This window comes from Beta vulgaris, chromosome 3, assembly GCF_026745355.1.
Source record: "Beta vulgaris subsp. vulgaris cultivar EL10 chromosome 3, EL10.2, whole genome shotgun sequence".
Taxonomy (NCBI): domain Eukaryota; kingdom Viridiplantae; phylum Streptophyta; class Magnoliopsida; order Caryophyllales; family Amaranthaceae; genus Beta; species Beta vulgaris.
The window spans coordinates 46,770,958-46,779,284 of record NC_079204.1 but is presented as its reverse complement, the minus strand read 5'-3'; positions in this window follow the sequence as shown (position 1 = coordinate 46,779,284).

Sequence of the window (8,327 nt, the reverse complement as noted above, 5' to 3'; positions counted from 1 at the left end):
GATGATTTTTCAAAACCTTAGGGACACCAGCTCAATTGTTGAAAATGCGAGGGTATCAGGTGAATATTATGAAACCTCAGGGGTACCTGGTGAAAAATTATTTTCTTTTTCTTTCTTTATCCGTAATTTGGTTTGGTAAGGGATGTAAAATAAGTTTTTCATCAATAGAGTTCTAGGTGAAAATCATTTTTCCTTTCACAAGGAAAAACATATTTTCCTCCTTCTTCCTTAACAACCTTTTATTCTCCTTTTATCCATCATGTCTCTTCTCCTTCTATCTTTCTCTTTTCCATAACTTTTTTTACATTGAACCAAACAAAGAAAAATTAGCTTTTCAATTGAATTTTCCATGGTAAAATATTTTACATAAAAAATCATGTTATATTATATTTTACATCCAACTAAATGGAGTCCTGGTGAGGCAGGCATGAGAAGAGTTTGACTCCACAATCTACCCAGAAGAGTTTAACACCGCATCTTCTGATAGATCATGGTGGTTTTGGCGTGTTGAGTTTCACCAAACCCATTGATTGGGCATACGACGGTAAGAAGCAGTTTGAGGCCTGGGTTATATATGCAACACAGTTCTTCGGTAGATGTTGTTACAATTAATCCATCATTGGAGCTCAAGGAGACACCTAGGCTGAAAGTGGTTAAGGACAAATTAAACGACCTCATTTGGCAAATTGAGGTATGAAACTTAACTATCTTGCTCCCACCATTAAAGAAAGAAACCCTGTTAATTGCTTAAAGAAAATAGGTATTTATGTTGAAACTAAAAAATGGAAAACGCGATTATTCTTTTATGTTGTCAGTGATACCCCTAGTAGTTCATCGTAGTTGAATACTTTTATCGAGAGATAATGAAACTAATGTTCTTCAAAAGTAGAAGCGTTTTATCATAATGAATATATCATTAGATTTCAGTTTCAGAGAATACGAATGATGTGTTGTATGTTGGACCTTATATCATTGCCAGCAATCATGCAATTGTTAAGAATTGGTGATTGGACCATGGATTTCAAATATAATGATGAAACCTTCATATTCACCCCCTTATGGGTTCAGCTTCCAAACCTTCCTTTGAATGATGGGTTTTGACTCATTGAGTAGAAGTAGTGGCATTATTAGGACCCCTAGGCCCTAGGTATGCCAATGAAATGTAGTGCACATCAAACCAGGATCTCATATGCTAAGATGCTAGTTAAATTTGATCCAACTATTACTATTTTTAGCAAGGTAATGTGAAGGACCCAACTGGAAAAATGATTGTACAAAAGACTATATATAAAACCAATCTTTTGTAAGAAATGCCAACTGGTCGGTTATAATTGTGACCCCACACGAAGAAGCCTGAAGGGAATCTTAAGACCATAAAATCTCTTATAGCTAATAAAAAAGGTGGTTGGGCACACTACCTAGAGAAGCCTTATCGCCAAGGATTCTTGGCAGGTTCAAATGGCTAATCCTTATGAGATACTCTCTATGGAGGAAGGGGTTGTGGAGCCTATCATAGTTCCTATTAGTAAAGGCAAAGCTCAGATGCACATTGTCGTAGACGCAATACACTTTGGATTTTTTTTTGTAACGAACCCCTTCCAACAAAAGGAGGTGAAAGCCTTCCTAATAAAGATAAAGATAGATGTTTGTGCACTATTAGGGACAAGAGTTAAGCAAGGGAAAATCTTCAATTATATCAACAGATTCTCAAGAATTGGAATGTTATTCATAACTATAAAATAGATAGATTTGGAAAATTTTGAACCCAAGAAACATTAACTTGATTATTTTAAAAGATCATTCTCATGGAATCTTGTGTCAAATTGTTTGTAACACCCTTGGGTATGCAGGAGCCCACTAGTAGATATTATCCTCTTTGGGCCCTAACTGGTAAGGATTTGCTTTAGTGCAGAATCAATGTCCTACCCAAAAGGCCTCTACTAGGTTGAGGTGTCCACCTCTATATAAAGAAGGCTTCGTTCTCCTCAACTTTCGATGTGGGTGACAAGAGGTTCTTAGTGTGTCGTTAAGACACCAAAAATCACTTTCCAAACAATATTTATAAATCCTAACAAGTAATTACTAAGAAAATAGTAAGGGCAAGTCAAGGGTCGATCCACAGGGAAAATGGGATTAATCAAAGTCTATCAAGTCTAAATTACCTAATTGAAGGGTATTTGGGGGTGTGAAAAGATTTGGTGACAACTATGACTAGTTAAAAGCTAAAACTAGCAAATAACGGGTTAATTTATCAAATGGGAAGACACTAGAGTTAAGGTTACTAGTATGAATAAGAATGGACAATGAATGCTAATGCGATTGTGATGTACGGAGATGATTATGCAAGGTTTAGTTCCCTCTAAAATACTCGAGTCCTCTCTCGAATGGTCCTCAAGAATAATCACTTAATCAATCAACTAAATCCTCTCTCTATTGGTCTTTAGTCAATTGATTAAGAGATTCGATAAAGTCGGAAAACCCCTAATAAAGGATCCCCTTAATTTTTACCTAATATCTTGGCATAGAAATTAAATTAAGTTGATTCTTGGGGATGATAAAAGAGTTCAAAATTCGATTTAAGAATATTTGAATTCAAAATACCAAAGTATAAATGTGATCAATATCTATCCTAAGGTTTCAAAACACCATGATCAATGCATAACTTTCTTTAGAACAACACAATCTCATCAACAAAACATTTAAAACCCTAAGTCATACTTTCACCCTATCCCCAGATATGAAACTACTCACTAATCATGGATTCTAAGCAATTAAACATAAAATCTATGACTAATCTAAGGCTAAACATGATTAAAAGATAATTAAACTAATAGAAATCACAATTATAAGAATATGAGAATGAAGATCTAAAAGTAACTAAAAGCAAGAACAAACACGAAGAGAATGAAATATAATAAAAACTGAAACTTCAAATTAAATTCAATAAAAAGTACCTTCAACGTTAACGGAATCACAAACTATGATTAATGATCTCAAATCTCAATAAAACTCTAGTGCTTTCTCTCTAGTATAAACCCTAATAATGTACTCTCTAAAAACTAGAATAAAGCATAAGTTCAAACTAAAAACAAAACTATTGCTTCACCTTCAACTGGAATTACCTTCATCCGATTTGTGGTTTGAAAGTTATGTCCATTTAAAGTACTCTGTTCAAGATTCTATTGTGCAATGTGCTCCTTTGTGCAAGCGGACTTGGGGAATGGTGCAAGCGCACCAATTCTTAATGTGTGCTTTACTTTCATTGCTACCTTTTCCAACTTTACAAATCATTGCCATATCTTAGTAGTTTCACCTATATCAATAACATGGCAAAACAAGGTGAAAGCAAATGTACTAGAAATTCGGTCAAAAATGACTAAAAATCTAGCAAAATGTCATTATGATCAAGTATGATCAAGTGAACGAAATAAAAGGGGAAAGGGAGAAGAAAGAGGGAAGAAAGGGGAGAAAGAGGATCAAAATGAGCTAAAAGGAGTCCATAAAGTACGTTTCAAACGCACTTATCAGTGGGATAGCCAAGATCTTAGGCACCTTCTCCCTTTCTTCAAGGAGTCTGCGTCCCCGTAGGCACTACAGGACACCTTAAATGGGGCCTGACTCTGATACCACTCTCATTCGCTCCCAACTTCATCCTTGTTTTTCAATCTCTTCTATCCGATTCTCTTTCCATCCCAACTTTATTAAGGGATTCTCGAGTTAAGTATAAAGTAGCTACTCAACTTTGTCCAACTTGCAATTTAGGGCTCCTCCATCAAGTGACCTACGATTAGGTTAACTTTATTTTTTAATCAAAATTAAAAAATCAAGAAAAAAAACATTCTCTCTCTCCACTTCCTACCTGCTACGAATTTGCTTTTTTTGGGGAGTTATGGTGGTTCATGCGGTGAACGGTGGTTGTGGGTGAGTGAATTTGGGGTTTTATGAGGGTTGGTATATTGGTAGTTGTGTTAACTATGCGGGTTGATGGTTGTGCTGACTGGTGATGCAAGTTGATGGTTTTGATGAGGGTTAGTGGTTGTGCGAGGTGGTGTTCTCGATCCCACTCGAAAACGATGCAACTTCAGTTGAAGCAACCAGCAAGAGGTGTCTCACTCTGCTGCAGTTTCGCCTCAGATTTGAAACTCCAGCATATTAAAATCTGAAATTTATAACGAATTTTCACAATTTCTCATAATAATCTTCTTTGGTTTGTCGGTTGTTCATTTTGAAATATGAATTTCCCCTTTTTTTTATTGTTTGATTCTAGATTTTCAGGTGATTTATTAAGTGAGATGAAGAAAAAAAATTGGAGGAGAGAGAAGGTGATAAACCGATATGAAGGCGCACCACCTTCGACCATGAAGATTACTCAAGATATGACAATTCCAATTTGCATCGCCATGAAACTTGAGAAGATTTACAGAAGATATTGCAAGAGATATTGAAAAATATGAATAAGATGTGCTTTTAGTTTTATCAGTTTTGTTATTCTTTATCCTGAATTTTAATGTAAGTTGTAATCGTAATGATTTGATCTACTCTTAGATCATTTTGTTTTTTTTTTTTTCAAATTTTGATGTAAGTTGCCATAAATCTAATCCATGGAATACAACTTATTATTTACATGTAGCAATTGATTCGGGTCTGGCAGGCAAAGATACAAATAAAATTTTTCATTTTCTTTTTGTAAAAACAAAAGGCAAAGATATACATAAAATCAGTTATATTCGGAAAACTAACACAACAGTTGGGTAGAGAAGCGTTTTGTTTGGCTTTAATAAAGATAACACTCATTTAAGATAGGTGTTATCTTTGCCATAGCAAACTTAACGTTTATTTGGAAAAGGTGTTTTCTAGTGGTATAACAGTTATTATACATAATTGTTATATTTTCTTACTCAAACATAACACTTTCACCAGGTTTTATCTCTACTTTCCATTACGCTGACTTGGATAACGCCTCAAAAGTGTGATGTAAATCCTTATTTAACAGTTATATTTGCCCTTATTGTAGTAGTGTAGTAGATATTGTCCTCTTTGGACCTTAGCCCGCAAGAATTTGCTTCGGTGCAGAACCGAAGTCCTGTCCAAAAGATCTCTACTAGGTTGAGGTGTCCACCTCTATATAAAAAAGGCTTCGTTCTCTTCGAAGTATGAATAGATTCGGAAGATACATAAGTAGTGGTATTTCTAGTAGCACTAAGTAAAAGAAAAAATGAAATTGCTCAATTACTTTAATTTCGAACATTGGTGTACTTGTGTGGAACATTTAAAGGGAAAATTTTGGCTAGGAAAGATTTGGTATTTAAGTTGGTCAAGTGTTGCATCCTCTTTCCTGGGAATACTCTCATTAGATATTTATGCATAATAATCCTAGTATCTTAATAAAAATAATGTATTCCCTAAAATTTCGAATTGGTATATTTGTTCCAAAAATGTTTCAAAAAGGTATTGATCTAAATCCTTCTTTCAAATATTTTAGGAAATAACCATTAAATGTTATAAATATTTTTGAACTTATTTAGAGAGTTCTAAAATTGAAAATAATCATTTTACCTCTTATATATGCATACATATAATGCATTATTTAAAAAACTTTACTTCTGTAAAACTTAAAATATTTTCTTTATTTCAATTCGCATATGGTTTACGATATAGGTTCTAAGGAATACTTGATGAAACACCGAACAGCGAAATATTGGGACATCTGGACCTATAAGATGAAAGTTGGTATGGAATATAGGACCTTACAAGGGGATACGAGACTAAGGAGTGAATTGGAGAGAATAAACTTTTTGCTTCGGTATGTCCTTAAGGAGGAAACCTACCTTTTGATACACCATAGATATGGGGATATGTGGTCAGAAGATGGGGTTTTTAATGCAGTCAAATTAAACACGCATACTAGAACCAATACCTTCCTATATAAGGCATTTTGTCACTGACCTGAAATATTGCGAAAATGAATGGAGAATTCGTGAGAAAAAGAAGTTGGGCGCCCTCTAGCACATCACCTGCACTTAGAGGAACCTATCATGTGGGAGAAACTCGGGAACTAAAGTTGTATATTTCAAGTCCGAGAACCCCAGAGTTAAAACCGAGTCGCATACGCCATCTAGAGCTTGGAAAAAGAACAAGACATCAGACTTTTCAGGATGAGTTTATACCCGAGGATAACCAAATAGGGTCAAACCTTAGAACTATTACCTACATTTCCGATGATGAAGGGATAATAGGACATTCATAGCAGTGGTTAGGGAAGATAATGTTGCACCTCTGCTTGACTTAGAAAATAAGGAAGAGGAAGATCCTAATGGAAATGAGTCTGTCAAAGAGGAAAACGATCTCGAAGAGGAGGAAGAGCCCATAGAAGAAGAAGAACCCATGAAAGAAGGAATAGAAAAACCTATTGTCGTGGAGCAACACTCTGACTCAGATGACGAAGCTCACCATCATAGTCCTTACTTTCTTAAGGATATTATTTTAGTTTTAGTGAGGCTTGCATGCCTAATCATATTCTTTCATTCTATCCATATTATGTTTTCTTTTAAACAATGATTTTTCATTTTCAATAATAATGCAATATTTTGATCCTTTTATTATTTGATGTAACTTTTTATTTTGAGATGTTTATATTGCAAGTCAATAGAGACTTAGTGATTAGTCGTAATAAGGATGTGTTGTATGAACGTGCAAGTATATAATAGTTAAGTGAATAAACGACTGTATGTGTCACTGAAACATCTATTGTGTCATTTTTCAACGCAGAATGGTTCGCCAGGTTGGCACGCCTGAGGCCTGTCTGAATGTCGAACAATCAATTCGTGACTTAGTACAGATTACAACTAATCCAGCCCAAGAATATAGCCGGGATAGGGACTTATCTGAAAAGGTTGCTCGTAGGAACCCACCGATATTATGCTAATGGGAAAGGGGGCCAGAAGAGTTAATATAAATTGGATTGGAGAGTTTGATAAAAGCTTTTCTTTACCTTCACCTGTCCAGATAACAAGACCATGCCCTTAGCAAGCTATTACCTCTAGGGGGATGCCCACTTTTGATGGGCCCAAGCTAAGGACAAACTCCTCGAACAGCATAACTTCGGGTGGGAAACTTTTAAGAAAGCCTTAAAGGATAAGTACTACCCACCTTACCTCAAAAAGCAAAAAGCTTGGGATTTCATGATGTTGGAGCAAGGGGACCTGTCTGTTGAGGAATATCATCGCAAAATTCATTGAACTAATGAGGTTTTGCTCCTGAAATTACCCCTACTGAGGAACCAAGGCTTCACGCTTTGAATTAGGGCTCCGCCTTGACCTGCAAGGGAGATTGGGGGGAGATACTTTTATCTTGTTGGATCATGTTTTTTGGCAAAGTTGTCCATTTATATGCACAATAATAAGGAAAAGAGCGGAAGGATGAAAACAAGGTGAGAAGAGAAAAGAGAAGCCAAACCCTAATCAAAATTTGAAAAGAAACACTATGGGAACCACAATAACCAAACCTCCCAAAGAAACGTCAATAGGGCACCCTAACAACAACCACAATAACAATAACCGCAACAATAACATCAAAAACCGCAGACCTGAGCGTGTGTGTAGGTGTAAGAAGTGCACATCCACCATCTTGGAAAGGATTGCGAGGGTAACAAGGTAGAGTGTTGTGAATGTGGGATGATGGGACATAGAGCGTACAATTAATATTTTCAGGAAAAAAAAACAAGTAACTTACATCCGATTCAAATTCATGTTGGTCAAAATCATCGTCCTTTTAAGATCATATTAAATTTTCGTCAATTAATCTCTTACCATTCATGTTTATCTAAGTATGGTAGGAAGACGAGAGAATTATTTTTTCAAAGAGAAGTTTTCTTTATAGAGAATATGAAGATGAGGATTTGGAGGGCCATATTTAGTAAATTGGAGCTATGCTTAGTAACTGCCATGGATTATCCATATCTATACCTCCAAAAAAGTTCCTCAGCTCTCTTTCAATGTTAACCCTTCTTTATCCTCTCTTCAACCATGCTTTCCCCATTTTCTTCTTTTATGTAGGGGTAGTTAAGATATTTTGATACATTTCCCTGAAAAGAACTCAAAATCAACTATTGCCTATTTTAGAACCGACGAAATATTATTTTTTGACAAGGCTATTCAGTAAGCAAAGTAATGTTTATGAGATGTTACTGTCATAGGCACAGGCTCATAACGATTGATTCACAAATGATCCAGCCCCACAAACATTTGGCTTTTTTTTGCTATCAGTGATTTCACTAGGCCACCCTTTTTTAGTTCAGACCCCAACAGCCCAGTATTATATTGGACTAG